Genomic DNA, 10,129 nt, shown 5'->3' with positions numbered 1-10,129 from the left:
ATTATGATTGATCTCCCTTCTCTAGGCTAATTTCTTAGCTAGGGGAAGGGGGTGGAAAATATGTGTTGAATGTTGGATGAATGATGATGGTTGGATTGAATACATGCCTTAAATTGATGAAAGATATGATTTTTGATGGCTTGAGATTATTGTTACACTTTATTTTATTTCCCTCTAGTTTAAATGCATGAAAGTGATTTGAACTAGATTAAGATCACCTCTATTTTAATGATTGCATGAGAAGGAGTTGTTAAAATTGAGCTTTATGAATTGTGTTTCTTTATTCTCTTGATTTGCTTGTGTCTAAAAGGATGCATGAGAATGATCCTAATTAGCATGGACTTCTTTCATTGATTTTCCTAGACTATTGCATGAGAATGAATTGTTTAGGTAGGATCTTGTGTTCTTTGGCATGTTCTTCTTGATAACTATCATTATTTCCCTCTTTCTAGTCATGTTTGACACCCCCGTATCCCTAGCGTTGTTCTTTCTTGATTTTATTCATCTTTATCTTTGCTTATTCGTAGTTTTAGTGCTTTTTATCCAATATATAAACAAAAACATTTCCCCTTTTGACTCTTGCATTAGTGATATTGATGTTGGACGAGTGAGCTTCCTTAGTGGTTCGACCCTTTACTTGCCACTAACTAGTTTAGTGTATGTTTAGGCGTTATAAATAATAAATTTGATTAGGGTTAATAGTTTAACGACCTATCTTAGCCGACCGAATTTTGGCGCCGTTGCCGGGGAGGCGGCTTGTTTAGCATTTATTTTTGCTATTGTTAGAGTCATTTTATTTGCTTTCTTTTTATTATTTTGCTTTTTTTTAATTCTACTTGTCATTTCTAATCGTGTGCTTAGCTTTGTTGTATTCAAAGAGAGATATGGCAAGACAAGAGGATGAACTTCTTTTTAGGGAGTTTGGAAATCCGGAAGTCTATGAGCTCACGAGTGGTATACTTCTCCCAACAACCGAGTCTAATTTCACAATCCATCCACAATATGCTAGGATGGTACAAGTTGAGCAATTTTCCGGAAGTGCAAGTGAAGACCCCATTAAGCATTTGGAACGATTCCTTGAGTTGTGTGCAATGATGCAAACAAATGAAGTGAGCCAAGATTACATTCGTATGCATCTCTTTCGGCAATCTCTCAACGGAAGAGCAAAGAAATGGCTCAAGCTTTTGAAGCCCAACTCTCTCACCACATGGAAAGATGTTGCGAAGGCCTTTCTCAAGAGGTTCATTTCCGATGAGCAAACCGCAAAAATGAGGAGGAAGATAGCTTCTTTTGAGCAAGAACCGGATGAAACTCTTGGGGAAGCATGGGAAAGGTTTAAGGATATGATTAGAGCATGTCCTAACCATGGATTCAACCATAATTTGCTCATGAGATTCTTTTATGATGGCTTAGAGCCAATTTCAAGAACCAATCTAGATGCGGGTGCCAGCGGCCAATTGATTAAGATCCCTCAAAGCCAAGTTGAAGCTACAATTGAAGAGGTGGCTACTAGCTAATCTTGGGGAGTTCAAAGAAGGTCCCAAGGAAAGCAAGGTGATGTTTATGAGTTGGAGAGAGTCGGTCAACTTAAGCACATAGTTGAACTCTTGAATGAAGGTCTTTCCAAGTTGAACTCAAGTGTTGGCTTGGGTTCAAAACCGTCACAAATCATTGATTTCTCATGTGGTTGTTGTGGTGGGACGGATCATGATGCATCGTATTGTAGAGAGTTCAATCCCAAGAAAGGTGAGGCTTTGACTTTGAGGGAAGAAGAGTTTGTAACCCAAGCTCAATCTCAACAACTTCAACAACCTCCAAAACAAGAAAACTCCTACTCTTTTCAATCCTCTAACCGAAAATTTTTCTTACCCTTCCATCCAAATGGGGAACTTTCAAGGTCAACATCATGACAAAAATCCTCAAGCGTGTGAAGAAAAATCCCCACCCGACCACACACAAACCCAAATTCTTCAACAACGTCAAATTCTCACTCAACAATTCCAAGAGATCAAATCTCACAATGAAGTTGTTGACTCCCAACTAGCCAACATTTCTTCTCTCCATTTAACCGCAAAACTCCCCTTACAATCATCTACTAACCCTTCATATGCTTATCATCTTGAAACTTGCAAGTAGGATGAAAGTAAGGAAGACAAGGTTGTGGAGGATGTGGTTGAGAAGAAGGTTCAAGAAGAAAATGAGGAGCCATTAGATTTTAGTGAACCAAACAAGTTTGAAGGCCCGGTTCCCTTCCCTTGTATGCTAGTTGAGAATGTTGTTTTGAAGAGCCCTATGGCGGTGAGCGTATGTAGAGTTGATGTGGTCGATGGTGTGATGGAAAATGAGAGCTTACCTCCATGTGATGGTAAGGTGACAATGAGGTATGATGACTTTCTTAAAGTTCCCGCTTGGTTTGAAGGCTCTCTTGAGGAAGGTGAGGTTGCCCTTCCTAATATCAAGGATTCCAAGCTTCATCGCCCTTTTAGAAGGAAAAGAAAGAAGAGAGAAAAAAGAAGAAGAAACGACAAGAAGAAGAGAAAAAGAAAAGATGAGCCACCATTGGCTCTTGATTCATTCCCTCCTTTCCCTTGAGGTGATTTGAGACCTCAAGGAGTGCTAGTTCTCAAGCTTGGGGGGATCTATGATTCAATCCTCAAGTTGACGAGGGTGATGTTCTTTATTCCACCTTGAAGGAGGTGAAGGGTCAAGCTAGAGACCATAAACAAGCGCTTCCCGGGAGGCAACCCGGAGGATTTCTACCCCTTTTTCTCCCCCTCCTTTCTTTTTCTTTTTTGTTTTCTTTCTTTGTTTTATTTTAATGTTTTCTTTTATGTCTTGTCTTGCCTTGTAGGTTGCATTTTGGATGCTTGGAGCGAAGTGACATTTGGTGAACTCGATTTTATGCTCCATTATTCTTTTAAGCCAACCTCTCGGTGAGACCTTTCTTGTTTTCACTCTTTTAATTTTTCTTTGAGTGCTTAGTTTAAGGTTAGTTTAGGAAGAATTTGAATGGTTCGAGGTTGTTTGCATTGGTTCTAAGGAACCTAGGATCGTTGATGTTGTTATCAACGGTCATTTGTATGACGATTGGGATTTACTTGAATTACATGCCTCATTTGTGAACCTTTTTATTTCTTCCTCTTGTTTTTGTGTTGTTCACTAGTAGAAAAAACGCATTAGGCAGCGGTTCAAACCCGGTCTAAGGCACCGGTTTGAACCGCTGCCTATTTGAGGGGTGCCAAAAACCCCCTATTTGGCACCGGTTCAAAACCGGTGCCATAGGGTTTAATAGGCACCGGTTAACCGGTGCCATAGGGTGGAATAGGCACCGGTTAACCAGTGCCTAATACTGCTCTCCCGCCATTTTTTTTTTGGGTGGTGGATAGTTTCGGCACCGCTTCCTGCCTAACCGGTGCCTTTTGTATAATTTTTTTTTTTTTCGTTTTTTTTTTCCATCGTGCAATAATATTTTTTAAAAAAAAACCTGCAATAATAATACCCTGTAATTCCAGCAATTATATTAAATATAATAATTAATAATTTTATTATTATAATAACTAATAATAATATTATTAATTATTATATACAAAAATAATATTAGATACAAGAATTCAATTATATATATATATATAGATATAAATATTCCCAAACGCAATACAAAAAAAAAAAAAAAAAAGTTGCTTACATATACAAATAATAGTAAGTACACATATATAATGAATAATAAGTTATATATATATAGTTCAAAAGTTACCATAAATAATTTACAATTACAATGCATGCCATTTACATGTTGAAGGTGATGAAAGACGCCAACATGTCACGAACTTCATTAAGCTCCTTGATTGTCAACGGACCATCCTTTTGGACCTTGCAAAACTTGAAATACAAAAACATTATTTTAAAAATAATTAATTAGGCAAAAAATATGTATTTAATCAAATATTACCTATACGACTTCTATATAGCCCATTTACTACATTACTTATCAAATGAACTATTTCTTTCTCATAACATTTCAATATTGGATAGTTGTATGTGTGTAAGCCCTAAAATTGTATAGGAGAGCATTTTATTAAGGTTTATGACGGTTTTTACCCAAAATGGCCCGAATATGGCCTATATGACCTTACTTTGCCCATTTCCTACATTTCTTATTAAATGAACTTTATTTATCTCATAACATGTCAATATTATCTAGTTATAGGTGTATAAGGAAAGAAATCACATCAAAAGAGCATATTAACACAATATGGCCCTAATATGGCCTATATGACTTATATTCAACCCATTTTCTACCTTTCTTGTGAAATAGCCTTTTTGTTTCTCATAACATGTCATTGTTGGATAATATTAGGTGTCTAAGGCTAGAAAACACATCAATGTAGCATTTCAAGAAGTTTAACATCGCATTTTACTCAACATGGCCCAAATAGGGCTTATATGACTTCTATGTAGCCCATTTTCTACATTACTTATCAAATGAACTATTTCTTTCTCATAACATGTCAATGTTGGGTAGTTGTATGTGTGTAAGCCCTAAAATTGTATAGGAGAGCATTTTATTAAGGTTTACGACGCTTTTTACTCAAAATGGCCCGAATATGGCCTATATGACCTTACTTTGCCCATTTCCTACATTTCTTATTAAATGAACTTTATTTATCTCATAACATGTCAATATTATCTAGTTATATGTGTATAAGAAAAGAAATCACATCAAAAGAGCATATTAACACAAAATGGCCCTAACATGACCCATATGACTTCTATTCAGCCCATTTTCTACCTTTCTTGTGAAATAGCTTTTTTGTTTCTCATAACATGCCATTGTTGGGTAATATTAAGTGTCTAAGGCGTGAAATCACATCAATATAGCATTTCAAGAAGTTTTAGGACTTACCTCATCAAGCTGTTGAGTGTCCGTACAATGAGTCACAATGTCAAGGATGAATCTCATCACATACAAAGCACAATCAAGTCCATTCTCTTGTTGTGCGCACTAGCATATGACAAACAAATCACATCAGTGAAACATGCAAAGGAAATGAGCAAATATTTACTACCATAGATTTTCAAGATAATCACAATAATATCATGTAAATTACCAACGGTGTTTTCCATGTTGGACCCTTTGGAGCACGACAATGTAGCTTCTTCATAACACTGTAGTATAAAAAAATACAATCAAATTTGATTAGTCATATGATTACTAAATTAGTTATTATTAGCAATAATCATCACTATAGGTTGCTATATATATTTACTTTTGCAATATAGACTTCACGAGCCACTTCTCCGATGATCGAGCTGAATCAAGGTGATAAATTGTGTTAGTTGAATTACAAATCACCATGAGGCTCCAATGCTCCCTACATAAGTTCACAATAGACAAGGTAATTAATATTTAGGAGTCAACATATAATGAGGCCAAATCGATTGAATTTGACATGGTTAGTCATACTCTCTATAACATGGGGCGAATATGAACTTGTCTCCCGCACGCGTTGATTCCCTTATACTCTGTTCAACATAGTACAACATGTCATGGGGGTTGCCTATGATTTTAGTAGTGGATAACTGCTCGGGGCATAACCACCCAACTTTACAAGGAGAATCAGTGTCAATTAAGTGCTCCTGTAGTGCTCTGCGTGCATGAACATTGATTAATTTATCAGATGTAGGATAATCACCATCAATTTGAATAACTTGAAAAAAGTATGAACTTTATGTAGGCATTGAAGTACCTCATGAATGTTTGAATGATCCATGCAATTGCATCCTCATCATAGTGGAACATTGCCTTAGGAAGTGCAACTTCCATGGGATCGACCAAATGACAAGCACGGTTGTGAAGAAAGGTCATGTCAGTAGAGAGCGATTGAAGAACAATGTCTTCAACAATCGGAGTAGGTGGCATGGGTGAACCTTTCGAAGAGTGCAACTTCGACGCTTGTTCACTCTTGGACTGTTGTTCACTAAGCTTCTTCTTAGGTTGATCAATTCTTTTAGGCTTCTCCACCCTCTTTCTCTTTGAAGTTTTTCTTCCATTGGAAATCTGAAATAGTTTGAGAAATAATAAGTTTCAACTCACAATCACTTATAATAGCAAAGTGAGTAGCCATTTCGGGTCAAAATGGCTTTTTTTGATGAATTTGACCCAAAAACTTAGAACTTGGCGATTTTTATGTAATTTCAAATGAAAAACACTTATAAATATGTGATTATGAGTTGTTTTGAGATGCAAGAAGTTTATAAGTTGAGAAATGAAGAAAATAGGCAAGTGAGTAGCCATTTCGGGTCAAAATGGCTTTTTTTTTATGAATTTGACCCAAAAACTTAGAACTTGGCAATTTTTATGTAATTTCAAATGACAAACACTTATAAATATGTGATTATGAGTTGTTTTGAGATGCAAGGAGTTTATAAGTTGAGAAATGAAGAAAATAGGCAAGTGAGTAGCCATTTCGGGTCAAAATGGCTTTTTTTTATGAATTTGACCCAAAAACTTAGAACTTGGCAATTTTTATGTAATTTCAAATGACAAAAACTTATAAATATGTAATTATGAGTTGTTTTGAGAAGCAAGGAGTTTATAAGTTGAGAAATGAAGAAAATAGTCAAGTGAGTAGCCATTTCGGGTCAAAATGGCTTTTTTTTATGAATTTGACCCAAAAACTTAGAACTTGGCGATTTTTATGTAATTTCAAATGAAAAACACTTATAAATATGTGATTATGAGGTGTTTTAAGATGCAAGGAGTTTATAAGTTGAGAAATGAAGAAAATAGGCAAGTGAGTAGCCATTTCGGGTCAAAATGACTTTTTTTTTTATGAATTTGACCCAAAAACTTAGAACTTGGCGATTTTTATGTAATTTCAAATGACAAACACTTATAAATATGTGATTATGAGTTGTTTTGAGATGCAAGGAGTTTATAAGTTGAGAAATGAAGAAAATAGGCAAGTGAGTAGCCATTTCGGCTCAAAATGGCTTTTTTTGACGAATTTCACCCAAAAACTTAGAACTTGGTGATTTTTATGTAATTTCAAATGAAAAACACTTATAAATATGTGATTATGAGTCTTTTTGAGATTCAAGGAGTTTATAAGTTGAGAAATGAAGAAAATAGGCAAGTGAGTAGCCATTTCGGATCAAAATGGCTTTTTTTTATGAATTTGACCCAAAAACTTAGAACTTGGCGATTTTTATGTAATTTCAAATGACAAACACTTATAAATATGTAATTATGAGTTGTTTTGAGATGCAAGGAGTTTATAAGTTGAGAAATGAAGAAAATAGTCAAGTGAGTAGCCATTTCGGGTCAAAATGGCTTTTTTTTATGAATTTGACCCAAAAACTTAGAACTTGGCGATTTTTATGTAATTTCAAATGACAAACACTTATAAATATGTGATTATGAGTTGTTTTGATATGCAAGGAGTTTATAAGTTGAGAAATGAAGAAAATAGGCAAGTGAGTAGCCATTTCGGCTCAAAAATGGCTTTTTTTGACGAATTTGACCCAAAAACATAGAACTTGGCGATTTTTATGTAATTTCAAATGAAAAACACTTATAAATATGTGATTATGAGTTTTTTTGAGATGCAAGGAGTTTATAAGTTGAGAAATGAAGAAAATAGGCAAGTAAGTAGCCATTTCGGGTCAAAATGGCTTTTTTTGATGAATTGGACCCAAAAACTTAGAACTTGGCGATTTTTATGTAATTTCAAATGACAAACACTTATAAATATGTGATTATGAGTTGTTTTGAGATGCAAGGAGTTTATAAGTTGAGAAATGAAGAAAAAAGGCAAGTAAGTAGCCATTTCGGCTCAAAATGGCTACTTTTTTATGAAATGATGAAAATTGCTTAAATTTTTTTTTTTTTTTAAAATGCAACGGTAGCCGCACCGGGAAACCCGAGGGAGGCGCCCCCGCTGCCGGAACAGCGAAGGCAGCCCGTGCCGAGGCCACAGCAGCCCCGACAGGTGGCTGCCAGACTGCTGCAGCCTGGGCAGCAGCCTGCCTGGGCTGCTGCTGCCTCGACAAGCGGCTGCCATGGCTGTAGCAGGACCTGCCGAGGCTGCAGCAGCCCAGGCAGGCTGCTGCCGAGGCTGCAGCAGTCTGGCAGCCACCTGCCGTGGCTGCTACAGCCTTGGCAGCCACCTGTCGGGGCTGCTGTGGCCTCGTTGGGGCTGTCTTTGCTGTTCCGGCAGCGGGGGCGGCTCCCTCGGGTGTCCCGGTGCGGCGGAAGTTGCTTATTTTTTTATAAAAAAAAAAATTTGAACTAGGCGATTTTTATGTAATTTCAAATGACAAACACTTATAAATAGTCAAGTGAGTAGCTAATTTACCTCCTTATTAATCAACTTCACCCATGCACGTGGCCAATCAACGAAGCTACCTACAGCTTGCCAAAGTGCTGTTATCTCAACCTCCTCTATCGGTACGGGTAGTGGGATGTCTTCGAACCTCGCAACCACTGAATCGATCCCAACCGAGTAATGATGTGGCCCCGCCGTAGCACCCGTCGTCGGTTAGGCACTACCATACGCCACCAAACTCAACACGGTACTATTTGCATGCCCCGGGGCTAGAAGTGCACACCGGGTGTCTTCCTACACAAGTAAATATATAAAAAGAAGATAGTTAAGTAGGACTTTTACAACAGCATAGATATAAAAAAATTCATTAAGGTAGAGGGTTACAAATTACCTATAACTCTGGAAATTCATGCGGTGTTGGATTTTCAAGCTCCCTCGAGTCCGCATGTGTAGGAGTAGGAACCTACAACAGTACATCAATCATTGCACCTAAAATCTCAATTAACTCGGTATTTTAAAACTTTTAATAACCCAGTTGTTTTTACCTGAGGTGGCACATCTTCACCACGTATCTCATCTCCTCCATGTCTATCACCTTCTCCTTGTTCTTTTGGTTCAGAACATGAGTCGACCGGGGTACGAGTGAGAAACGGCAAAGTCGGTAAGTTCATCAGCTTCGCCCAAGCATTCAATTCACCAACTAACTCGTTGCTTACTTGTTCCTTAATTGATGCCACCTTGGCATCCAACTCCCCCGGTGAGTTAACACTGGCTCGAGATGTACCCGATTTTGTGTATTCGAGACCCATCACCTTATTCCATCCAAGCAATGACCCTCCCGAACCTACTACTCGTCCTGGATGGTATGGCCTTCCCAAAGCCATGGTGAAAGGGTCATTCTCAATACTTGGTTCAAATTTGCCCTCCACCATCTCTTGAGTGTGCTCAAGCTATAGCATAAGGAAAAATGAGGTCAGTAAAACAGTTAATGGTTAGATGCAAAAGTGACTTAATTTCAACAATTCATAGGTAACTTACTAGCTTATCCGCCAGTTTTTTGGCTTCCGGACCCTTGATGAACCATTTTCCGGTTTTCTTATCAAACGAATGGAGAGAACAAAAGAAATCACCGGCACGACTCACCAAGGTAGTGATCGTGGAACTAGAGGATTCCTTCGATGCCACTTGAAGCGCTTTTCAGGTCTCTTTTCAGCAAAAGTCTTAGGACCCATACGATGGACGTATTCCTTCTTTTCTGCATTCGCTTGATTTTGCTCTCGAAGTTCCTACAAAACAAAAAATGTTAGTTTCATTAATACAAAAAGTGTCAAGCTATTATTCAATTGACATCAGATTTACACAAACTTACAATGGCTTTCTTTTGACTCTTCATTCTAACAAACTCTTCCCAATCATCTTTTGACACGGTCGGCCATATTTGCCACGGGAGACGGTTATCCTCTTTGGCATTCTTCTTCTTTGTTTGCACCTTCTTCTTCTTATGGATCCACCGATTAGTCAACTTGGTCTTAAAGCCTCTGAATCTTTCCCCTAATAAAGAGACAAACACCCTTTTCTTCTCGGGATCATTAGGAATAGAAAACTGCCTCTGCAAGCACAAATTAAAACCGATTATTGGTTTCTATTTAAAAACAATCATAAGGTTAAGGTATCTTAAATTGTCTAAATGTGCCAAAAATACACTTACCCTTGTATCATCCCAAAATGCTTGAATCAAACCCGGAGGTACTTGCCGCATTAAAAGTGTAATGGGGATTTTCCGCGAACATAAGCCAACTTGA

General features: G+C 37.4%; 1 long non-coding RNA gene and 1 other non-coding gene across 2 annotated transcripts; both read right to left on the bottom strand.

Moving 5' to 3' along the window:
• Positions 1 to 1,265: 1,265 nt before the first annotated feature.
• Positions 1,266 to 1,372, bottom strand: LOC145633327 (small nucleolar RNA R71). The gene has a single exon (XR_014112659.1). It is a non-coding gene; the product is annotated as a small nucleolar RNA R71 (small nucleolar RNA).
• A 7,165-nt stretch (positions 1,373 to 8,537) lies between these two features.
• Positions 8,538 to 8,942, bottom strand: LOC145630855 (uncharacterized). The gene is made up of 3 exons (XR_014112281.1): positions 8,873 to 8,942; positions 8,719 to 8,790; positions 8,538 to 8,621 (listed from the first exon to the last, which is right to left on the bottom strand). It is a non-coding gene; the product is annotated as an uncharacterized LOC145630855 (long non-coding RNA).
• Positions 8,943 to 10,129: the final 1,187 nt, after the last annotated feature.

The sequence above is a fragment of the Chenopodium album genome, chromosome 5, assembly GCF_948465745.1.
Source record: "Chenopodium album chromosome 5, dcCheAlbu1.1, whole genome shotgun sequence".
Classification (NCBI taxonomy): domain Eukaryota; kingdom Viridiplantae; phylum Streptophyta; class Magnoliopsida; order Caryophyllales; family Amaranthaceae; genus Chenopodium; species Chenopodium album.
This window is presented reverse-complemented; position numbering and strand designations above follow the sequence as displayed.